Genomic DNA, 26,868 nt, shown 5'->3' on the forward strand with positions numbered 1-26,868 from the left:
TTCGGTTGCAATAGCTGGCGGGGAGTGTTCAAGGGACAGCTCACGCGGCAAAGCCTGCCGCGCGAGGTCTTGACCAGCCTCGGTATGGTTAAAATGGTGCGCTTCCGGTACGATGGACGAGGGTCGACGAAGCGGTCCCTGAGTGAAGTGCCAAGACACCTAAGGAGGATCCTGGAGGGTTCTCACCAGGCGATGCACGGGCTCGCGGTGCCGAGGACACCCATTCGTATGTCGAGGAAGATATTGTATGATAGACCAATGTTATTGTAATCTATCACTAGATCGGATGAGGTTAGGCTGGAATCAGTGGAGTTTTAATAATCAAATTGAAAAATCTTAGGATTACGCTAGGATTCGATTAGCTAGTTAATTTCCCTGATAAATTTCTCAATTGAGTGGATCAACGACTGTGCCTGATCTTAATCAGGAAAAAAGCGTTGAAATTTACTCAGATGATCAAATTATATCAGTGACAGTTTCCTTCTATCTGGTTTATTCAGGTGAAGGATAGTTTAGAAGTGATCTCGTTAGAAAACTCGTTAAGAAAAATTCAAAAAGGTGGAATCGTCCCCGCTTTTTGGGCATGGAAAATTTTTCCCGGTTTCGGTTTTCAGAGTGACCACCAGCCTAGTCTCGTGCCCGGACATTCGAGGGCGAGGCCCCGTGTGAGAAACCCTGCCCTGCGCACGAGGGGGATGCTTCCGCTGTCAGCTACCGGAGTCCGATGCGCGGAGGGGGCAGAGGGATCCCACAGTTGGTATCAGAGCAGAAATTACCTAAATTTTAATGAAAATTTGGGAAATAATGTTTTTCACTTGCTAATATTATGTTGAATAAACTTCAAAAAAATTGAAAACTTATAAATTGAATTGAAAATTATAGATGGAAGTTCCATACTTATCCGGTATTCCTGACCTCACCGAGTCTCAAGATATGACTGCGTTCACCTTCGAGCATCTCATCTCGTCCGCTTCAACTCGAACAAGCCGAGCAAGGCTCGCAAGCCATTTCGAGGAATTATATTTTCTTGACCCAGCAGAGAGACGACATCATAAGTGGTTTGCAGGACAGTGCAATGCTGTGGCAGAACCTCTCATTGGCTATGATCCTGTTAAAGCTGAAAATGGTGCGCGGCGTCATTCTATATCATTCGACGCCTCGGAATTTCAGACTTTCATGCGAAGTCTACAGACTCCTTCGTTGCTTTATTCCTAAGTGGAAGATAATAGCTCCCTTGATAGTAAGTGGACGTTTGTATCAGGGCATGGTTATGGCCCAGTACCATCGTCATATGCATCTACCGCGAGGAGATTTTGAATTCTGGAGCCGAGCTGCTCTATGTACATATTGCAACTTTTATATAAATAAGAAAATGTTTTTCGGAGAAAAATTTCCTATTGTATAAGTGATTGTTTACCGACGATCTGATAAAGAAAAATCTGTTATCAGACATATGTCATAGATCTCCAATAAGATCATTGTCTTGTTTAAAGAAAGTGTTTTTCAAACCTCTTAAGTCTTAGGATCTCGTGGATAATATAAAATAAAAATTTGATAATATATAAATTTTTGGCCGAATCATGAGACGAGGAAACCATGGCCGTCAGCCAGACCCTGTCTCTGAAGATGACGAGCTTGACCCTGATGTTCGCAAGGCTCTTCATAGGACTCAGCCAGGACCCTTCAAAGGAGAAGGGGAGAACCAGGGTGAGGCCATGGAGAAATGGGTGGAAGCCATGGAAGAGTATTTTGATGTCACAGGCTACAATGAGCGAAGCAAAATGGCTCTTGCCCAGCTGAAAATAGTGGAAACAGGCAGGGTAGCATGGAGGAACCACTGTGACACCAACCGTCTGGATAGAAATACTCAGTCCTGGAATGATCTAAAAACCTATCTAAGAAAGAGATTTTGTCCTCCTGGATTTTTGGAAACCAAAATGAACGAATTCTTAGAGCTAAAGCAGGAGAGCAAAACCATCGAGGAATATCACCAGGCCTTTGCTCTTCTACTCAAATATTCACCACCTCTAGATGAAGAACAACTCATGGCCAGGTTCATTCAGGGAATGAATGAACCCTTGGACACACTGGTCAAAAATGCCAAGCCAGTGTCCATGGCTGAAGCAGTAAGAATGGCAAAGGATTTTGCCAAAGCCTTTGTAGTAAAGGTCCCACCAAAGCCTGCACCCTCTAACTTTAAAAGATTCCAAGCCCAAGGAAGTACTTCAAACTTTCTACCCCCAAAGAGGCAGCAAGGCCCGAATCAGAATCATGATGCAGGAAGATTCAGAAGTGAAGGAAGACCCTTCCCCCAGAATACTTTCTCAGGAGCCCCACCTCTTTCAAGAAATCATAGGGATGAGCTCAGAACTGAAAACCGATGTTTTGGATGCTAGGGTTTTGGTCGCTAGTTAAAAGACTGCCCGACTCCTGCCATGTCAAGGGGACAGGGAAGTCAAGGACCCCAAGTTCAGAGACCAACCCCTTCATACCAATCTAATCAAGGTCTGTGTCGTCCAAGCCAGGGTAACCCCAGAAGAACTCCAGCTCAGCCATCTGCCTCTGTCTAGAGTAATCTCAGAACTCCTTCCTAGAACTGGGGCAACCAAAGAGAAAGGGTTCCACCTCAGACTGCAGCAGCCAGAGCGGTCACAATTTCAGATGTAGTAGAAGAGGAAAGAGGGCAAATCTATGCTGCAATTGAAAATCAAGGGCCTAACCAGCAGTTCTCCGTCATCCATACTCCAGCAGAGTATCAGGGTAAGCCTTTTAAGCTTTTGATTGATTCTCATTCATTCATTTCCCCTGGATGCTTGCGTAAGCTAGTCTTAGAACAGAAATCAGGGAAACCTATGCAAGTTGAATTGGCCAGTGGGAAGACTCTTTTCACTCACCATGAGACAGATCTTATCCAGTTCAATCTAGATGGTAATGTAACCAACTGTCAGTTCAAAGTCTTACCTCTGGGAGTTTTTGACGGGATCCTTGGAATGGATTGGCTCCACAAAAATCAAGCTGACATACACTGTCACAATGGAACCATTTCCTTCCATGACCTTCATGGGAACAAAGTTCAAGGAACTGGAGTTTCTGGATCCCCAGACCTTCAGTTAGTAAAAGTTTCTAGGTTGCTGAAAGGACTTAGGAAGAAGCAGCAAATTTATGTTGTCAAAGTGAACCCAGTAGACTCAAAGCTTAAGGCTAAAGAACGAGAATGGTTAAGTGAATTTGATGATCTATTCCCAATAGAGCTAACTGAAATGCCTCCAATTCGGGAAGTAGATCATGTGATTGAATTGACCCTCGGAGCTCAACCAGTAGCCCTACGCACGTACAAAATGCCAGTTCTTGAAGCCATTGAACTCAAGGAACAACTTAGACAGCTATTAGAACAAGGGTTTATAAGACCCAGTGTTTCACCTTGGGGTGCACCAGTTCTCTTTCAGAAAAAGAAAGATGGAACGCTTAGACTCTGCGTGGACTACAGAGGTCTAAATCAATTGTGACAGTAAAGAATAAGTATCCTATCCCAAGAATTGATGAGCTTTTGGATAGGCTAAATGGAGCCCAGATCTTCACAAAAATAGATCTCAAATCCAGGTATTACCAGATCAGGATCAATGATCAAGATATACCAAAAACAGCCATCAATACTCGCTATGGGCATTATGAATTTACTGTCATGCCATTCGGATTGACTAATGCCCCAGCTACATTCAATCGCCTAATGCAGGACATCCTCAGAGAATACTTGGATGATTTTGTTCTAGTTTTCTTTGATGACATTTTACTCAAGGAATGCAGCTGACCATGAGACTCATGTCCGAAAAGTTCTTGAGATTCTAAGAAAGCATCAACTCTACCAAAAAGAGCAAATGCTCTTTCTCTGCTGACCAAGTTGAATACTTGGGCTTTTTGGTATCCAAAGATGGAATTTCTCCAGATTTTGCAAAAGTCCAAGTAGTCATAGATTGGCTGAAACCAAAGATAATGAAAGAAGTCAGAGGATTCTTGGGATTGACTGGTTGGTATAGAATTTTTATACCAAAGTATGCTCTCATAGCTTCCCCCCTGACTAACCTTCTTAAAAAGAATACCCCATTTCAGTGGTCTGCCAGTTGAAGACCGCCTCGGTAACCAGTCCCATTCTGAAGCTGCCAGATTTCTCTCTACCCTTTGAGGTAGTAATTGATGCCAGCGGTTTTGCCCTGGGAGGTGCACTCATGCAGGAAGGTCATGCAGTGGCCTATGAATCCCGAAAGCTCAGAACGCATGAGAGGAATTATGTTATCTGCATAACCTGGAATTGCTTTCAGTAGTCTATGCCGCCTTAAAGTTGTGGAGACATTACCTACTAGGAAAAAGATTCACTTTGATGACAGATCATCAGAGCTTAAAGTGGATCTTTACTCAGAAGGACCTCAACATCCGCCAAAGAAGGTGGATGCAGACCCTGCAGGAATTTGATTTTGAAATCAAGTACCGCCCAGGCAAAGAAAATGTGGTAGCAGATGCCCTCAGCAGAAAAGCCTCCTTGCTTACAATTACTATAATATCAAATCCTTTGATTATTCAAGCAAGTGAGAAGATCATGCAGGATAGATTCTTTGGCCCTATTACTACCCTACTTATACAGGAAAGCAAAACTCCACAGGAGTTGAACAGAGTTCAAGGGTACAGCCTGGATGATGGCATTATGTATTATAATCACAGGCTATGCATTCCCAATGATGAGGGAACCAAGTACCGAATTCTGAATGAAGCCCATGACAACCTTATAGCAGGACATCCAAGTTTCATCAAAACCTACATGTCTGTAAAGAAAAGCTTCTTTTGGCCTGGTCTAAAAAATGATGTACTGAATCATGTACGTCAATGTCTGACATGCCAAAAAGTCAAAGCTGAGAGAGTAAAAATACCTGGGAAGTTACATCCATTGGACATCCCCTTTATTACTGGATTACCTTCAGTGCAATCAGGTTACAACTCCATTTTTGTGGTAGTTGATAGACTAACCAAAGTTTCCCATCTGATCCCAGTAAAAGAAACCTACACGACAGTGGATGTGGCCAGAGTGTTCCTCAAAGAAATCTTTAGATTGCATGCCCTACCCAGGAGAATAGTAAGTGATCGAGATCCCAAGTTTACTTCAAGGTTCTGGACTGCATTTTTTGAAGCAGTGAACTTTCTTGGATCTCAGCACAGCTTATCACCCTGAGACCGATGGTCAAACTGAGAGGGTAAACCAAGTAATCGATAAAAGTGTCATTTTCATGCATAGAAGATGCATATTGATTATTATTATTTTTATGCATAAAGGAATAATTTTCTTTTAATAAGAAAGTGTTACTTTCATCAAAATAGATTTTTATGCACAAAGGAATAGTTTTCTTTTGTTATGAAAGTGATACTTTCATCAAAATAGATTTTTATGCACAAAGGAATAATTTTCTTTTATTATGAAAGTGTTACTTTCATCAAAATGGATTTTTAGGCATAAAAGATTATGTTTTTATTATAAAAGTGTTTCTTTTATCATATTTTTTTTTTATGCATTAAAGTATGCATAAAAGATTATTTTTATTATTATAAAAGTGTTACTTTTATTATATTTGAATTTCATGCATAGAAGTATGCATAAAAGATTATTTTTTTAATTATAAAAGTGTTACTTTTATCATATTTGATTATAAAAGTGTTACTTTTATCATATTTGATTTTTATGCATAAAAGTATGCATAAAAGATTATTTTTATTATTATAAAAGTGTTACTTTTATCATATTTGAATTTCATGCATAGAAGTATGCATAAAAGATTATTTTTCTTATTATAAAAGTGTTACTTTTATCATATTGATTTTCATGCATAGAAGTATGCATAAAAGATTATTTTTTATTATAAAAGTGTTACTTTTATCATATTTGATATTTATGCATAGAAGTATGCATAAAAGATTTTTTTTAATCATAAAAGTGTTACTTTTATCATATTTGATTTTCATGCATAGAAGTATGCATAAAAGATTTTTTTTAATTATAAAAGTATTACTTTCATCATAAATGATTTTTATGCCTAAATGGTTGCATAAAAGAAATTTTTTTTATATTAAAAGTGTGATTTTCATCATAAATGGCTTATATGCATAAATGGGTGCATAAAAGATATTTTTTTATTAAAAGAGTGATTTTCATCATAAATGATACATGACCTTCATCATTAGAAGTAGAACTTTCTTCCTCAATTTCACTATCTGTATATTCATCAACACTTCTTTCTTCAGACTCACTCTTCATTTCCAGCTTTCTACTCATATTGAATTTCCTGGCTCTTCCTCTCTTATTATGTATAGTTATAGTACCCCTCCTCCAATTTTGGATGGCACCCACCTGTCTGAGCCAAGGTCTATGTAGAGCGGTTCTCTCTACCGTGCAATATAGTGCTCATAGAGTACTACCGATCAACAAATGTGTTAAGAAACACAATGTCAATCGGAGGACTCGACCCGATTAGTGCATGAAGGCTTATCCCATGAGGGAGAGCTCACATACACAAACCACCACTTGACGATTCAACCATTCAACACCTCAATCAATCTCTCAATACCTTAAATCCACTACACTAATCAAGACAACAAGCAATGCATAGCAATCTCTTAATCCCATTCAAACATTGATTAAATCTTAGCTTTCCCTAATGCCTGCAAATCCATAAGCGTGCATCTACTAACCCACAAGCTTAAGCAAGCAGAGAATGTAACATTCACAAACCCGCAAGCTCATAGAAAGAGTCTATCCATGAATAACTCATTGCCAAAGAAGTGGGCAAGAGCTTGCATCAATGGAGACTACACACACACACTACAAGCATGCAGCATACACAAGAGAAAGAAAGAAGCATTCAACTAATCATAGATTAATCTACTTCAATGATGCTAAAACAGATTAAGAGAATGAAGTGGAGCTATACTCATTGGAGCTTCATGCTCATTAGAGTACAATAGAGAGAGAGTTAGAGAGCTGCCATAGCTTGAGAGCTCAAGAGCTTTACTCAATAGCTTATGAGAATGGCAAAAAACGTCCACTTTCTTTAGCTAACCTCTCTTTTGTAGAGATGTCACTAACCCTAACCCTAGGCCTCTTTCACACATGGGCGGACAACCCCATAAGTGAGCCTTGCTTAATACACTTAGAACTCTCATTTAGAACCCACATTGGCCTAAAACGATTTACATTGCACTTCGACACAAAAATATGGAAAAATTATGTACGTCTTTATGTTTCCATAGCTACAATTCCTCTCTCTCGCATTAATTGCTTCCGGCCTCCTTCCATAATCCGTGTTCCCGTGAGTGTTCCCGTGGAACATTCCCCCCTTCCTAAATCGCGCACGTCCTCGGGCGCGGTAGAAACAAAAGCTGCAAAAACAATGGAAGACAAGTAAAGCCTTTTATTGAAAAAAAACGGCAATGACAATCTCACACGTGAGCATGTAAGTGGAACGCTGATTAGAGTTTTAAAGAGTGCTAAAAGAAGTGAGTAAAGACTAGTCAAAGTGAGACTAAGTGGTAGATAGTGCTATGCAAAGGCAAAGTGTGCTTGTACACCACAGGTTATGACCGCAGTCTCAATGTCCTACAAGTATTTAAGTTATTCCTAAGTGGCAACCCTACTCCTAAATATGAGCAATGGTGATTGGACCTTTTTTTTCTCTTCTTGTTTTTTTTTTGAGTGTGTGTGTGTGTAAAAGATGAATAAAGAGGAAGGTTCCATCCCAATGAGACCCAAGCAATGGCCAAGAGACCTCCGCCAAGCGAATCTAAAGGCTGCTAAGTATCTCAAGGGTGACAGACCCTTTTCTTTCTTTTTGACATAAGGAGGACCCCATGAAGATGAGGGCATCGATCTCGAGGGCCCATAATGTATCCCAGAGTCCTACCAACATCTATCAAGGCGATAGAGTCCTTGAAGGTCTTCTTCTTAATCCTTTAGACGTCAGTGTTCACCCCATGGAAACCAAGGCATAGGCCCCAAGGTGCTAAGACAACCCAAGGTCCTACCAAGCATTCCACATGGCTGTAGACACTTCATGTCTCGATTCACTTGTATATATTTTTTAGGGCATGATTTTCGTAAATTTTTTATTAATCGTAGCACCTAGCCCATACCTAAGAGAGGTAGCTAACACTAGGGATAACTACTAGACTTTGAGAGCATAAGAACTTGGCATACTCCGTTGGCATATATCTTACACCATCTTCAAATAGAAATACCTTCTACTAAGTCCTCTAAGAAACTAGAAATCACTCACCACATGGTAACAACTAATTTAAAACTTAAACCAGCCAAGTGTGTGTGAACATGCAAACAATATATGCAAAAGTGAAAAGCACATAAAGAACAAAAGATTATGATTTGAATACACCTATTGTAGTGCTCGTTGATGTTTGTGCAAACAATATATGCAAAAGTGAAAAGCACATAAAGAACAAAAGATTATGATTTGAATACACTTGTTGTAGTGCTCGTTGATGTTGTGCAGATTGCTTCTCGTTGCTCTTTCTAATGAACAATTGGTAGCACTTAACTTAGCCCGTGCCGTATCGTCGAAAGTAAGAGCGGCATAGCCAACAAATGTGTGAAGCTTCTCCAATACGAGTCATGCACACTCTTGACAATGTGGAAATGGATGATGCTGTTGATAGAATAAAGTGACAAAGTGATGCCCACAGCAAATTTCATCTAAGGGAGCATAAACGTACCTAGAATGAGTTTGAAAAGGAGGAGCACTATAACCCCTGCGATGTTCAGGTTGAGTACTATCAGGGTCAATGCATGGTGGACATGTATCTCACCAAGTATCCATCAGGACGTATCTGGGTGTAGAACAATGAAATTTAGAAACTTCAAACTTTATACACTCATATCCATCATTACAATCCCTATCAAAAACAATGTGGATAGATCATCTCAAAAAGAACACAATCTTGTAAAGGCATAAGGAACCACATTAGTAAAAGTGAGACTATTCAAACACTGATCTACCAAAGAGCTTCAATTGTAGTGTTAATGCCTTACCTTTGGTTTTGGATATGTCCTTCTTAAGAGGTGGGAAGTTTAGCAATTGTAGCAATTGTCGAGGAATTTGAGCAAGATAAGAGGATTTAGGCAGTGAAGTGCTAGAATCTATGCTCAAAGGAGACTCATGTAAAGTTGGATTTGTCTTAGGTACACAAGTTGATGGTGGAATTGTGTAACAAGGAGAAATTAAGACAACTGGTGATTCAATACATGTTTGGAGGTCAACACAAGTAGATTTGTAGGTGCTATTACAACCACCTATCCTATCTTGAAGAGGTTGTGTTGATCTCCTTTGCACCCACTGATATGGAAAACCAAGGGTGGCTTTTGGAATCTTATTGATACATTCTTTTACCTCTAGCAAACCATAGCATTTGGGAAGCCAAAGTGCTGTTGCACCCTCATAATAGCCTTGTGCTTTAAGAACATGCTTTGGGAACCAATGAGTAACAATCTGAGGTTTAGGCTTGGAAAAGATGTGCTTTTTAGGAGGCTTAGCAACTAGGCTAGATGGTACAAGTTTGTACGCATCTTTGGGTAGCCAAATTGATAATTCCTTCTTGCCTGGCCTTCTTTGAGCAGTGACTAAAGTAGTTGGAACATGCCAGCCATGGCCCTCACTTGAGGACTCATCGATTATCCACATCATTTGTCTTGGAGCTTGAAGAGCAGATGTTGAAAGTGGGTTGTGTAAGGTAGAACTACCACCCTTTTGACATGATAAAACTCGTGGAGCAGCAGATCCCAAGATGCAATCAGAGTCAATTTGCAATTTGTATTGTCTATTCTTCCAATCTAATGAACAATTGGTAGCACTTAACCATGATCGATCGAGAATAGCCCCTACCACTGCCTTGGACTTACTTGCCACATAAAAGGGAACTGACATCTAGTGATCCTGAATGGACATCATAATGACACATTTTCCCTCTATAGGGTTATCTTCACCTGAGAAGCTTCGTAAGTCAATAGGAATGTGCACAAGTGTTGGTTTTTTCAAGGCTACCCATGTGTCAAATGAGAGAACATTATAATCTGCACCAGAGTCAATTAAGGCAGAGACAAAAAAGGTAGTCTCATGAAGATGTAGACACACGTGAATATTGAAAGGTTCTACATATTGTTCATCAGTAGCCAACTGTAAGGCCAACACAGAAGCCTTACGACACTCCTTGGCTTTTGCAACTCTAGCTTTAGCCTCTTCTTGAGCCTGACGTTTAAGTAGGTCATGTGCTTCTTTCCGTGTGTGGGCAGCATGCATTTGTTGAAGCATGACTTCAGTTAATGGTTCATTGTATTTCTTGAGACGACTTCCATTAATGAAGTTAGGCATTTGCTCACCTTCTAGTGTCTCTAAATGCACTGCACCACTAGGAGTAAGCTCATTAATCACAAACGGTCCTAAGCCACGTTTCTTGAGCTTTTGCTTATGCTTCTTAAGTGTGTACAAGAGCACAAGGTCCCCTTTTTTGAATCGGCTAGTTGTTACATTTCGATCATACCATTGCTTCTGTCTCCTCTTCTCGGCATACATCCCCATTACCCCCAATAAGCGGGTCTCATCCAGATTTTCCAATTCATCAATGCGTTGAGAAAGCTCATGACCAGTCCAGTCCAATTGTTTAGCAACTCGTAGAGTAGGTACAAGAAATTCAATAGGAAGAATTGCATCTAGCCCAAAAGCAAGCTCAAATGGGGTTGTGCCCACAGATGTTTTATAGGCTGTTCTATATGCCCAAAGAACTGAGTGCAACTTTTGCTCCCAATCAGTCCTATGTCCCTCAACAATCTTTGTGAGTGCTGTGCAGAGAATCTTGTTAGTATTCTCAGCTTGACCATTGGTCTGGGGATGATAGGGTGCAGATTGCTTGTGAATTACCATAAATTCTTGAAGTAAAAACTCTATGACCTCATTCACAAAGTGCACACCCTGATCACTAACGATTTCAATAGGTAAGCCATAGCGTGTAAACATGTACTCATACAAGAACTTGGCTGTGGTTCTGGCATCATTTTTTACTGTAGCCTTTGCTTCTACCCATTTGGTCAAATAGTCAGATTGCGACTATAATATATTCGGCATGCGTGTCACGAGCTGGAGGTTTAATGGGACCGACAAAATCAATACCCCATTTGGCAAACGCATGTGTGCTCAACATAGGCCGCAATGGCATATTGTCATTTGTGATGGGAGGTTTGATCCTTTGATAATCGTCACAACGTTTCACATATTCTTCGGCATCCATTTGTAAGGTTGGCCACCAAAGCCCAGACCACCTAATCAACTTAGCTGTGGTATTGCCCGAAAAGTGTCTACCCCCAACACCTGCATGTGCATGAGTCAAGATTTTCAAGTAGTCACCTTCACATACACACATGCGCAAGTTGCCATCCTTGCCCCTCTTGTAGAGTTGGCCCTCTATCAGCATATAGTTGGCCGTTTCAACTTCAATAGCACGCTTTTGATGTTTAGGAATTGTTCGATCAGTATGACCATGCTTAAAATAGTCCACAATATACTTACTCCAACTTGGTGTAGTTGAAATTTGGAATAATGTGACATTATGAATTGGTTGTTGAATATGACAAGAAGCACGGTTACGAACAAATTTTCAGCATCCGCATGCATGGTAGGCCACCATTGCCCATCCTGAGTTATACGTCGCACACAAGTAGTAGCTGATGCATGGATTCCACCAATACCCTCATGTGCCCATTCCAAGATCTCCTCATATTGGTCAGGGTTAGCTATAAGCCACAATACTCCATCATTACCCTGACGATATAATCTCCCTAAGATTAACTTGAATGGTCACCATAGGTCCACATTAGGACCCGCTAGTTGTATCTGCCCACTTGTCAAAATTTCTAAGATGAGTTCAGACCATTTAGGAGCTATCTCTACAAGGAAAAGTGTTGAATCTAACATATCATCATCCACACCCACAGGAGCTTCTCCAGAGGTGATTCGAGACAAATGATCTGCCCTTAGATGAGTTGTTCCTTTTCGGACTGCCACTTCAAAATCAAACTCAAGAAGGATGACAAACCACCTCACAATCCTTCCAGTTGCACAAGGCTTATTCACCAAATATAGCAGCGCTTGATGGTCCACAAAAAGTATAAATTTGTTTGCCAAAAGGTAATGGTGAAACTTTTTCACTGCATATATCATTGACAAACCTTCTCTTTCTATTGTGGTATAATTCTTCTCAGTATTGTTCAACTGTCGACTAGCATATGAGATTGGGAAATCCTTATTATGTTCTCCCGATTGAGCCAAAATACATCCAATTGCAAAGTTTGAAGCATCAATATGGACATGAAAGATTTGGTTCCAATCTGGTGCCCGTAAGATGGGTGCAGACACTAATGCTTGCTTCAACTTTTCAAAGGATTCCTCACACTCGTCAGTCCAATTAAATTTTACAAGAAGAGCATATAATGGTCTGGCTAGGACAGCGTACATGTAGATGAATCGACGATAATAGCCACAATGTCCCATGAATATTTGTACCCCTTTAGGGTTGATAAGCCGAGGTAATGAGACAATGACATCAATTTTATCCATATCTGTTGAAATCCCATTGCGAGAAACAATATGGCCCAAAATTTTCCCTTGTCTTACCATGAATTTGCACTTGTCAGGATTCAAGCATATACGATAAACTTGACACTTTTGAAACACGAGTCTGAGGTGTTCTATATGATCATCACGCTCTTGTGAGTGAACACATAAATCATCCATGAAGATCTCAAGAAATAGCCTAAGGTGTTCTATATGATCATCACGCTCTTGTGAGTGAACACATAAATCATCCATGAAGATCTCAAGAAATAGCCTAAGGTACTCCTTGAATACATGCAGGTGCATTTGTTAGACCAAATGGCATAACACTATAGGCAACCATCTTCAGTAGCAAAGGCTGTCTTGTGTTGATCCTTTGGATCAATTGACACTTGATTGTAACTGGATGATCCATCCAAGAAACTATATGCCTTTTTCCCTGCAACTCGTTCCAAAACATGATCTGTGATTGGAAGTGGGTAATGATCATGTACAGTAGCTACATTTACCTTCTTGAGGTTTACACATACTCAAAGTTTTCCATTTTTCTTGGGCACCACTACAACAGGGGAGACCCATTCAGTGTGTTCAATCTCATAGATAAATTCTACCTCTAAGAGCTTGTCTATTTCTTCTTTTATCTTTCGTGCAAAATTCTCATTGTAAGTATAAGGACGTTGCTTGGAAGGCTTTGCATCCTCTCGCAATGGAATTGTATGCTGACAAATGCTTGGATCAACTCCTTTGAGGTCTTTATAACTCCAAGCAAAAACATCACGATACTCCTTTATTGTTTGAATTAATAACTTCTCCTCATCTAAGGACAAGTTTGTGGCAATCCACACATAGCGAGGCTCTTTTCCTGGCTCAGCGATATCAATTTTTTTTGCATCTTCTGGACCATCATATGAAACCCCTGGCATGCTTGGGTTTTGTCGCATGGACTATTGAAGAACAATCTTCTGATCTTGAAGAGTGTACTATGTGAAGTTGGGGGGAACATTGAGACCTTGTTCTTGTCCACTTGAGTCGTCACTCATTGAAGACCATGCGGTTTTGAGCTCTCTTTTGCAATCTTGCATCAGAGTTTTTTGTTCAACCGTCTTTGCACTTCCGACACTCTCTTTTGAATCTGTTTGAGACTTGAGTTTTTGTTTAGTCTCTTTATTTTTTGTAATTTTTGCTAACAGTTTTTAGCTTTTCTCCTGGTTGGAATCCATCTGATTGTTTTACTTGGTCTTTGATACTATCTTGTGCTTGGACATAGTATAGATATCCATTCTTTCCTAGGAAGTGAGGTGGTGTGGTCGAGTGTTCATTCTTAAACTCCTCGTCTTCTTTTTGTTTTCTCTCACATCGTTCCCTCTCATCTTGTTTACGGATTCTCTTATGGCTCTTACAGCATTTACGTTTAGGTCGGCTTCGAGGGATCTCTATTTGAACCTCCCTTCCTCTCAAGAGTAGGCATGCCTTTCCTAACTCTTCCTCGGGGATTATCACATCATCTTCAAAATTAGAGTCCCATCCATCTTCCTTATCAACATCATTAGCAGATTCGAGTGTTAAATCCTCCACTGAGACTTCCTCTACATGCAGTGCTGTTGTGGATGCATCCCCATAGTACAAATCATCTAGAAGGTCACATGGTTGTACCATTCGTATAGGAATAATGTCATATCCATCTGAGTCACAAAATTGAATTGGCTTAGGTAAAGCACATGTCGATAATGTTGCAAGGACATGACTCCATTCTAGGGGATCAATTAAGTGCTCAGGGAAGGGTTGTGGAATGTATGTCTCATCTGATACACTTCGATTACCCTTAAGTCTCTCAGTGTTGAAATCCTTACATGAGGCTCCACACATCTACAGATCTTCTCGCCCATCTGACAATGTAACTCTTGAGCCCTCAGATGAAGCAGAATCAAACTCATCTATTGGAGACCTTGTTACATCACGATATGAGTGATTCTTTAGGTTGACCCTTGTGATGACAGAATCATGTCAGAGGTACAAATAATTGTATCCCCAATCTTGAATCATTTGAAATTGTTGCATGAATGGTCTACCCAATATCACTTCATAGTTTGGATTTTTTCCAAAATCCACTACTGCAAATGTGTGCTCATATTCAATCCCACATGTGGTGACGAATATGTTCCCTAGCAACCCAATGGGATGTTCTAAGCTTCCATCTGCTAGCTGCAAGCACATTCTGGTACTCCTAATAGTAGCTGGTTTGCCCCACTTTTCCCAAATGGTCCTTGTCACAATGCCCACTCCTCCACCACCACTGTCAAGTATTGCAGTTGAAGCTACTTTTCGCACTTCTAATGGAAGGGTAGCATTTCCCTGATCGTCCTCACAAAATTTTCCTACTTTGTTGATAGGAACTGGCATAACATGCTTTGTCTTAGGGTGTATAGTACATTGATGGTGACCCTTTTGTAGCAATACCTGCTCTGACAAACATGTGGCAATATCATTCCACAACTCAGGTCGAAGCTTTATCAAATCAAGCAAAGGTACGGTACAAGCCACTGGTGCTGACACAATAGCTTGCACTATACCCATATCCATCTCCTTTGTCAACCTTCTATGCATGGAGGGTATCCTCAAGGTTTGAGAACAGTTCTCATATTCTCCCAAATAAGATGGTAAGGTTTTCATTGTATGCTTACTTCTAGGAGAAACAATTGTTTGAACTTCCTCCTGGATGCTTGGGCGTCTAAAGTTGTTTTCTGTGCCCCTAGTAAAATCCACCTCAGAGAATGGAGGTGAAATAATAGAGGACATATTCTCATTAACTTTCTCATGAACTGCTGCCCACATCTCATTTGCCATGTCCTCGTTAGCATCAATAACTTCATCATTGCATGGGAAGGCAAGACTAGGTGTGGTGGCAGAATGCCTTCTTTTAATGGGGTGTCAATTGGTGCGCAGACTTCTCGCTATGAGCTTGTGAGATCAGCTCACTTTTCATTTCCCAACTTGATGACATATTTATGGAAAAAATCAAAGGGGTCCCCAAGAAATGATAAAGCACCTAATAATGTTTCCATTGTTTGTAAATATCTTGCTTATGAGACATGATTGAAACGATTATCACTCTCACGAGAAGAATTTTATAGACTTTTAGACAATCCTTTTGAGATTGCCAATGATATACAAGAAGAACTTAGGAGAATGAACATTGAATTTCTCAACACTAGATTACCGGTGCTGCTTGTTTCAACTTTCAAAGTCCACAAGAACAAATTCAAATGGATTTCTAATGCTGCTAACTGTATCTTCACAGCAGAAATTATGCCAATCATCACACTAATGTTCTAAATCCATGCGATTAAGCAGTGGGAACTTAAAACTTTTTTAGGTATCCCTTCTAACCCTTTTTGGATCACAAGGAACTCAACCGAGGTGATTCTAAACCTTCAAAAATCTATTTTTTATATATTCACTACAGACATCACACAATGCTATGAAAATATCCCACTAATTAGGAAAGCCAACCTTATGCACATACTTTACAAGGTATGTAATATGGTTTTTGAAAAAAGGAATTTTGATGGATTGTCTAAATTTTCTCTAAGTCATGTTAATGCATGATGGGTTAAAAAACCATCAGTTGGATTTCCATTGACAATAGATGCAGAGAAATACAGCATTTACTTTTTTAGCTTTTTAATCACATTTTCGTTCAACTTGGCTCTCAAGTGTTTAAACAATTAAAGAATATTTCCATGGGTTTTTCCTACTCCGCAGTTATGTGCAATATCTATTTTTATTATTTTGAATATTGTTTCTTTACTTCTCACATGGATAGCACACATAAAACTATATTAGAAAGCATCAAACACTCCTTTCGATATATGGATGATATCCTTAAAGTGTAAATAATAAATTTTTCCACTTAGAGTCTGCATGCAGCATGATGCAAATGCCCTAAAAAACAAGAGCCTAAAGACCAAAAATCCATATAATGGGATTCAACAAGTCATTATCTCACAAAACATATATCTAGGGCTAATAGTAGCAATCTTCATAGAAAAATATTTTTTTACTCAAGTCTTCATGCATCATGATATGAATGCCATAAAAAACCATAGCCTAAATACATGAAATCTGTATACTAGATTTCAACAAGTCATTATCCCATAAAACAACCATCGGTAGCATAGAAAACACACCCATAGCCAAGTTGTAGGTACCTGAGATGAAGAGCTCCCAATCAACACAAGTACTATAGACATGGCCGGAAAGAACACCAATATCACACAACACAGGCTAAGTGAGCTTGTTAAATGAGTCTCACCATATTGTGTCCATTTTACATTTGAGGCTACCATCACTAGTGCCTTCATGAAGCGTCGGCGCTAGAACTTGTGCAGAACGATAATATGCATGGAGGCCACACATAGGCACCTGTAGTTTAAATACTCTTTGTAGGTAATAAAGCCAAACGTACTAAATCCAAGTGAAAAGCATTGATAATGGTTTCCATATATATATATATGGAAAGTCAGTATAATGGATAAGAAACATGAGCTTGTGTGTGTGTGTGTGTGTGTGTGTGTGTGTGTGTGTGTGTGTGTGTGTGTGTGTGTGTGTGTGTGTGTGTGTGTATGTGTGTGCCCACCCTTACCCAGGCACCATACTCATAAGTATTAAGGCAATAGGCCCCATGAGTATGGGCCTACTTCCTCAATAAGTTGATAAGTAAAGATGGGTTGAATTTAAGCCTACGCATTCGTTGTGGGTCATACTATCCACAACAATCCTAAGAACATCAACTTTTCTAAAGCCATTATTACAAAACTTAATTATCAATTTAGAGACGTCCTCAAAAGTGACAAAAGGGTTAGTAGAAGAGTATAATACCAAGTAAAAAAGCTTGAGAATGGTGTTTAAGGCTTGATTAAAGGGACGATTACTTTTCCTCTTTACGAATTCCCCGTAGCTAGATACACTCAAGCTTGATATATCATTGCAACCACGGACTATTGCATGAAATGGGTAGAAGAAAATCTACTCGTAAAGTTGGTGTGCGATTTACTACAAAATTCCTGTACGAATTAGTAATCACAGGCTTTGGTGGATGCCCCCTTTAGATTGTGAGCAACAATGGAATTCACTTTATTAATGAGGTAATCCAATTCCTCTTATAAGAATTCCTTGTCACTCATAGGAAATCTTCCCCATATTACCCCCAAGCTAATGGCCGAGAAGAAAGCACCAACAAAGTTCTGTGTGCCATTCTCACCAAAATGGTTGAGGTCAGCCAAACAATTGTGAACAAAATTTGTCGGTAGCACTCTAGGCCTATCAAACATCCTACAAGGCTGCTACCAATGGTAATGAAGTGGTTATGCCAATGGAGTTCTTGGTCCCAAGTTTACAAATTGTTGTAAAAGAAAAACTCACAAGGAATGTCCTAGTTTGTTGCCTATTCGAGCTTGAAAATCTTGACGAAACACGCCTCCTAGTTATATATAGCATGATGGTATAGAAAAGCTCATGTGCGTAAACAATGGTTTGATGACCAGCTAAGGACAAGCAAATAAACAAGGGTGACATGGTCCTCCTATCTAGCACAAAAACCCATAAAAATAAACTCAATCTCAGAGGCTTAGGACCTTTCCTAGACATTGAGATAACCCCACAAGGTACAGTCCACATAGAGACACTCGACGGCATCGAGATGGAGGGATATTTCAATGGTAGCAAATTAAAATGCTACTATGGCCCACTAACCGAAACCAACCTTAGGGCCATTCAAGATTTTTTAAAAAGAAAAAATGACCACAAAGAAATGAAACAAGCAGCCCAACAAGAGGCTAAAGAGAGGCAAGCCAAACTTTGGGGGAAAAACATTGTGGTCAACATGGCCCAAGTTGTAGACCTCAAAGAAGAAGATTGGGAGGTGAAGCCTGCTCGGTTATGGTTAGGAATGGCCACCCCGATGAGCTTCACCCAAAAATTAGCTCTTTTAGATACAGGGGCTAATTACAACTTAATGTCTTATGAGACATGGCTTTCCCTCGGTGGGCAACCCTCATTGAAAGAGACTCCTCTTATGGTCACAATAGTGGCCTCTCAAGAAGTTCACTGTTTAGGCACAATCACAATCTCGTTCCACATTGGAAATAATCCCTTGGAAGGGAGGTTTTATGTGATGCCTAGAGGAACCATGCGTGAAGAGATTCTTCTCGAAAAGGTTGGATGGGACACAACCGGTGTGCAACATTGACTGGGATGCAAGGATGACTACCCTACAACTAGCCTTAGGCCAAGTTACAGTCCTAATGGTGAACGAAGAACCCGTGCCCCGATGCTCCCTCATGCCAAGATGATCCTCTTCCCCTTACCATCGTTATTCCACCCTCCAATCCACACAGAGCCATACCGCTCAAAAAGAGACCACTCCCCACTCTGGACACTCCCTTGCCTCACATATCCTTTCAACTCCCCCACTTGCCACAGCCCAAACAAAACTCTTAAAAGTCACAAAACTAACAACACTAACCCTCCTAATAACTCTAACAAACACACACAGGGAAAGCACTCTCAAAAGTGGGTACCTAAAAGGCTTCTCATAGCGTAAAGGTAGTATGAAGGCACTTCCACTTTGTGGATCCCTTGACGATCCACTTCCCACACTCATATACCAGCAACACAAGCTCCTCATCCCTCTTGTAGGCAACCAATTCGACAACCCCAATCCCACAAGGTATAGGACAATTGCCGGCCCAAATGCTCCCCAAGGCCAAACTATCCTCACTCACACCCTAAGCCTTGCCCAATAACAAATTCCCAGTGGATCCCAAAATCTCTGCTTTAGGCTCAACATTACTATATGAGGGAAATCACCAAATTTGGGTCCCCAAATCACCAAGTTACACACTCCCTTCTCTTCTGTAGTTTACTAACACTGCACAAGAGAAAGGGAAGCAAAAACTTGACGACAACCCCTTGCCCCCCCCCAACTGAAGCCCATGGTCCATAAGTGTCGATGTTCGGTCGAGATAGCACTTGCATGATTTTGGACCACCTAGTCAATTTCGAAAGGAGACCCGACTAATGCTACTATGCCTAACAAGGCTAATGCGTTGTGCCACCAATATGCCTAGGTTAAGGGAGTTGGTTGCAATGGAGTTGCAGTTAGTGCCTGCGCCTAGAGAGAGTCCTAACAGAGCTCTCAATCCTGTCTCTGGAGGAAAGGGATTACTTCCAGACATGATTGGCTGTGAATACAGATATGAGTTAAAAGACGTTCAAAATATAAAGACCAATGACACCACTTGAGAATTAACAACGTTGCAAAGAACTACCAATGAAGACAACACCAGAATCTCTTTTCTTACAGATTAAGGCTTATCCCGTATATCCCCCACCCTCTCTGTCTACTCTCCTTTTCTTTTACATTCACCACGGTACTACCCATTGGCAAGAATAGTTACCAAAGAAAGATTCAGAGATGTTGCCCAACGGATAAGTTTGGAGGTAGTTCACTCTCCGAGTAGCTGCCAACACCCTGGCAATTGAGGTGGACGTTGCACCAGCAGTAGCCCACATAATTTCCCATTTTAGGCTCCGGATGCTTCCTTATAAAAGTCCAAAACTTAATTTCCAAAATCTGGATCTTACTTCTCTGTGGCTTATTCCTGTCCCCTTATTCTGGTCCTTATGTGGCAAAGCCCCCACACACAAATTTGATTTCTTTTTCTAGGCCATACCTGGGCTCGTAAGCCCTCTCCTCCTCCAGCTTACTCCTTCATAGCCAACCCTTGTCCTTTCATCCACCCTCCGGAACTTCACCTCAATGGGCTTAGCGTAGGGGTACTTCATCCTGGCCCTTTCCATTGCATTGATAGCCAACCTTGTAGCAAAAGAATGGGGCTCTATTAGCTCTGGGAGGATGGTCGCATCTTCAAATTTTGTCTGCTCTAGCTTTTTTGACCTCCTTCTTCCTCCTTGGCTCAACTTCCACCCATAGGGTGGTCTGCCTGTTGGCTCCAGAAGGGTTGTTGTTTCTTTTTTTCCTGCCAATAAACTCCGTTGTTGGCGAGGGGCACTGGCAATCCTTCCCTATGCGTGAGCTATTTCCTCCTCAGTTGGGTCTAAGAGTCACAAGATTCCACCACTTACCCATATAGCCTAGGATCCAGATGAGGGGCTCCTCCTGCATGTTGACTCTCCTTCCAATGAGCTTCTATGCCCTTAGCTTTTCACCTTCTCGTCCAACTGGTTCATGAATAGAGAAATTTTGTTCCAATTGGAAGGTTGCATTACTCCTACCTATTTTGCATCCTAGATCAGACTCATCATCTGCCTAAGAGTTGTCTCCTTGGTTATTGAACTTGGAGTCCCCTTGCCTCCTCTTTTCTTAGAACTTATACTACATCTCCTCCTTTTCTGCCTTTTCTCTTTTTGCCCACTCTTGGAAGTCTTCTATCATTCTTTCCTTATTCCGTATTTTGTGGCATGAGCCTTTCTCATTATATCTATCTATTTCTGCCTCTTTTTCAGAACGGCATGAGATGTTGTCAGAGCTACCTTTAGCTCATTAATTGTCATTTTGCTTCCTTTAGCTCTTGTGACCCTTCCTCCGACTATTCCTACCTCCTTCTTTAAGTCCTTGATAGTCTCCCCATCTTGTCTTTACTATTCTTTGTACCCTTTAACCAATCCTCTATATTCTTCAAGTTGGGCCCTCAAGGCCGCTTCATCGTTAGCCCTTTCTTCCAACTTTTTGGTTGCCCAGGCATGCTCTCGTGGCTCCTCAGGGATAATGTTCATTAATTTTCCTTTGTAGATTACGATCTCTTTCCTTTTCCCCTCGGAGTGCTCTGTCAGTTTCTTGCCACTCTCCTTCATTAGTGTGAACCTCTTTTTCCACCTTTCCACCTCAGTTTCTAGCTACCTATTTTTTACTGGAGCTCCTTCTTTTCAGTGGTCTCTCCCCTGCTGTGTCTTGCCTCCATACCCTTATAGCCACCTTCAGTAGTCCCCACGGCTCCCACCAGCGGTATCCTTGCTAGTTCTGCAGTGTTGGGTTTTGCAGACCCCTCGTTCCGATTTCCTTTCTTGAGTCTGGAGGGGAGAAAGTTTCCTATAGGTAGGTGTGGGGGCTTGCATGGCCACTTTCATCTTCCTTAAATACTCCTCCCACACCTCCTTTATCTCTTCTAGAGCATGATTCTCCCATTGCTCGATCTTAACCGCTTCCATATTGTAGACCTCTGAAAAGTCTTCTGCATTCAGCACAGCCAGCTGGGATTCTGCCTTCACCAGTTCCACCTTATCCCTATCTGCCCTAGCCTGGATGTCTCTGATGATCCTTAAGTGTTCCTCTCTTATCATGACCTTCGGCCTTGGCTTGGCTTCAGCAATTTTGTCCACTTCTTCTTGTAGCCTCTTGTTTGCTTGTTCTGTTTGGACTATATCTGGGTCTTGAAGAATGCAAGCCTATATCTGGGTCTTGAAGAATGCAAAAGAAAAGAAATGAAAAGGTTAATCATAAAAGGTGATTTCTTGCTCATAAAATGTGATTTCTTGCTCATTCATAAGGCAAGTATAGGGCACTTGGAAGGTCAACAAAGATGAGATGAAAGGATGGTTGTCAAAGGTAAGAAGGATTCTTAGCAATTTTCAAGCTTTTCAAATATGGCATGTGTCCAAAGATGATAACAAGAGAGCCCATGAATTGGTAGAGCAAGTATTTTTTAAAGATGTACATGCTATAAAGGTCCATGAGCCTTTGTATCAAGGTAGAGAGGCATTTCATGAGGAAAATCATGTTCTTCTTTTATAGGTTTTGCAAGGAAGATGTTGGATGCTTCAAAAACAAAAGCAATTGTCAAGAGAGACATGAGGTATGTTCTAATTGGTGATTGCCTTTATCACAAAGGGACTAATGGTGTTATGATGAGAAAGAAGAGTTTTATGTCTTGATGAGATTCATGATTTCTTAAATGCTTGTCATGATGAGGAGGGGTGTGGAGGACATTATGGATTTAACATCATAAAGATGAAGGTTTTGATAGCCAAGCTTATGTGGCCAAGCATGAACTGTGATATTAATCATTGGTGTAGGAGTTGTTGCATGAGTGCCAAGCATTCTAGAAAAGGGTGTTGATTCCAGAGCGTATGGATCATATCTTGAGTTATGTGTTTTTTTTAAAGTGGGGTATGGATTTTATAGGGCCTCTTACAGCAGGGACCAAAAACAAAAAACATTATATTATCACTGTGCAGTGGATTATCTGTCTAGGTGGCCAAAAGCCAAGGTAACAAGTAATGCAAAAGCAAAACAAGTGCGTAAATTTCTTTACAAAATAACTTGTTATTGTTTTGGAGTCCCTTTAGAGCTTGTGTCTAATCAAGGAAGAGAGTTTAGAGCTGATGTGATGAAGGACCTTGCCAAGATGCTGAACATAAAGCACAGATTTACTACTCCTTATTATCATCTCCAATGCAATTGCCTTGTGGAGAGTTTTAATGGTATCTTATAGAAAGTTTTATTTCAACTTGTGAAAGAACATCCAAGGGATTGGGATATGTATTTGGAAAGGGATTTGTGGCCATACAAGGTGTCAGAAAAGAGTGCTACAGGGTTCACTACTTATCATTTGGTATATGGTGATGAGTGTGCGTTGCAAATTAACATCATGCTGCATTCACTTGATTTTATCTTTGTTAACCACTTTGGTTAACATTGCCTTTTGTGTGGCTACACTCTTTGTAACCTCTCTTTTGTAACCACACAATGCGCTTATTGTATATGAGACAAGGGACGTCCGAGCTTACGACTTGTGTAATGCGGGGGTCCTGAGGAATAGTTGTACATAGAGCTAGAGAGACTAGGAAGACTAGTTTTGGGCCCCCAATTGTAAATGGGCGACCGGCCATTTTAATTACGATCTCTTGTATATAAGTCATTTTATGAAATATGAAAAGGGATAATCCCATTTGTCTCATTTGAGCTTGCCTCTCTCTCTCTCTCTCTCTCTCTCTCTCTCTCTCTCTCTCTCTCTCTCTCTCTCTCTCTCTCTCTCATTTGAGCTTTTGAGCTTGTGTTCTTACTTGCTTGCATGTTTGATTGTAGGTGTATGTAAGTAGGGATGGTAATGCTCTCATTTCTCTTCTTTTCCACCCTCTCTTTGATATCTACCAAGTCCCTTTTGCATGCTAGTTGCATGAGAGTTGCATGAGGTGAAGGTTGAGCTCTCCATAGCTTCCTTCCTTCTTGATCTCTACCCATCCATTGGATCTCTACTTGGGTGATACAAGAAGAGGTGGAGTGAGCCCCTAGTGGCTTCACGTCAAGGAGTTAGCCATCTTAGGGTTGGCCAAGTGCAACTCTCTGGACTCGACCCTTGCATGTATCTTTCTTCTCTTCCTTCTTGTGTGAAAGGTATCATGTTATCCTTAACATATTTGGTGCCGCTGCTAGGTATCGCAATTGGCTTAGGGTCCTCCACTCTATTCATTTGTTAGTGTCTTTGATTAGCCCAGTTAGAGAGCAAATCCACCAGTTGGTTGTTTGATTTTTTGGGGGGATCATAATTAGCTCAGGGTCCTCCACTCTATTCATTTGCTAGTGTCTTTGATTAGCCCTGTTTTGGAGTGCAGTCTTCACTGAGCAGGAGGAGCAAGTAGGTGCTCTCACATTGCCCTTAACATTCATGCAAAACCTTGATTTTCTATTCTTTTTTCTTTAAGCTTGCATCTTAGTTTAATCAACAAATTAATCTCAATTTGTCAATTTTATTTATGCATTGTAGGAACCAATAGATAGCTAGAGACTAGCTCTAGCTCTCTATTGAATCAAAAACATTAAAAAAATACTTTGGATTGATGAGTTGGACACCAATTTTAATGCTTCTTTTGGCATAATTAATAACCATTAGATGGCATGCATTGATTTTTATGATCAACTATGGTTTTCATGGATTCGAGAAGCTTCTATGCTTTTATCCATGGTTTTATAAGGATCTTTTGATCTTTTGGATAATTTTACGTGCTTTGAAGTTAGCATTTGCCTTTATTTTTTGCATGTAATTTTGGAGTATATTTCTTGTACTCTTGTACATATTCCAACACGGATACCTAGTTGTATCTAGGTGAGTTATTTTGTACCCCAACTTTATTGTGTTTATTGGGTAGTTATCATTAGAAATGCACCAATAATTCAAAATTCTTTTCTAATGATGTTCTCGGAAAGAGTTATTCCTTGATGTAGTCTCAGGTATATAGAGACAGGTTTTAGTATGTGAAAGTCTGGGATAAGGCCATTTTATTCTTTTTATACAATATTTTATTCATATTTCCTAGACGACATACTAGGGAGTTTCAAATTGGTAAGGTATATATGGGTGGTATCATGGTGGTATGGGACGCTAGCGATCCCTCACATATATTATCTTATGAAATAATTTGGGCTCAAGATTTTTGCTTTGCTTACATTACATGTTGACCTCAACATTCAAAGACAATATCATTTTCTAAATTCACTAGAAGTCATAGTGTGGGCACTCTCTAGATAAACTTCTTTTATCTACAGCCTGCATGTTTTGATGAGGGTAATCACGTCGGCATATTCACTTGTTGAAATCTCTTTCTTTAGAGTTCAACGAGTTTTCTTGTTGTGTTCGGATTAAGAAATTTTGGATTCTTCCTTTATTGGCATTAGTTCCATCCTTTAGGTGATTTATACAGTCCACCTGATAGGTTTACGGATGGACATATGTGACTCATCGAGATGTTGGTGATTCTCTAAGTTGATATGGGTAACTCAAGACATCGATAATTCCATGTGCAGATGTGGGTACGTCGGGGCGCCGATGAATCCCTGGTTACTGATGTTATGATGCCATGTTTTCATACTTTATTCCAAATGTTTTACAACGAGGAAACTACTTGGAGTATGAATTGCTCTGACCATCCACAGTATGATGGGCAAACAGAGCGTATGAATCAGATTGTAGAGGATATGCTTCGTGGATATGTCTCTGGAAAAGCATCAAATTGGAAAAAATATCTTCCAATAATGGAATTTGCTTATAACAGTTTTAAACATACGGCTATTGGTTTTAGTCTGTTCATGCTTATGTATGGGTATCAACCTAGGGTACCTTTTGATGTCGATCTTAAGGACATTGAGCTTGATGCATCGAGGGATTTCTTGCGTGATATACAGGAAATGCTGACCGAAGCTCGGGATTTTATCAGGAATGCTTAGGATAGGGCACAGTTTTATGTTGATAGGGGAAGCTCATCTCGGTATTTTAAACCAAGAGAGTTGGTTTATTTTAATGTTCCTAAAGATTCTCAGACTTTGCCAATAGGAAAATGCTCAAATTTATCTCCTAGATATTATGGTTCATTTCGAGTTATACATCGGATTGGCACAGTTGCGTATGAACTAAAACTACCTCCAATTGTTAGAGCTCATCCAGTCTTTCATATTGATAGATTGAAAGGGAAATTGGGAGGTGAGGATAACATAGTTACTCCTCAAGAACTCGTTGAAGTCGAAGAATTATCCTATGTTCCACATGAACCTGATAAGGTACTTGAATTCAAGGAAAGAAAACTTTGTAGTTAACTAATCCCTGAGGTTAAAATTAGGCGAAAAGATAGGAAAATAGAGGATTCAACTTGGGAGTCAGTTGATATTGTTCAGCGTAGTTCTCCTTCTTTTCATTGCAAGAGTGCAATGTTTTGAGAGAGGGGAAGTATGTTATATGCACATTATGTGTGCATATACTAGGAGGCTAACCCACATTAGGCTTGTGAGCATGGGAACAAGCTCTAGTGGAGCATGGGTTAGGACTAACCTTAAAGGGTTAAGGTTAGGGTCAGGCATCCAATGGTAACACATGGGAAATGGCGAGTCAAGAGTCACTTGAGGGCCCTCCTATATAATAGGGACATGGGGCACACTCAAGGGAGGCTATGGCATCTTGACGTTATCTTGAGGCTTAGGCTATGGTCTCTTGATGTTATCTTGAGGCTAAGGCTATGTTATCTTGAGGCTAGGTTATGTTATGCTCTCTTGTGTAGAGGATCATATCTACTCACCTACCATTTCACACTAAAGCTACATGCTATTGGATTGGAGTTATACCTCTTGATGGTATGGGACATCAAGGTAAAGGTATGATGTACTTCATTATAATTCATGTGTGCATCCCTTGGGCTCAGGGGTGGTCGGGTGGAT

The sequence above is a fragment of the Cibotium barometz genome, chromosome 35 (genome assembly GCF_041138505.1).
Source record: "Cibotium barometz isolate CiBa-2024 chromosome 35, ASM4113850v1, whole genome shotgun sequence".
Taxonomy (NCBI): domain Eukaryota; kingdom Viridiplantae; phylum Streptophyta; class Polypodiopsida; order Cyatheales; family Cibotiaceae; genus Cibotium; species Cibotium barometz.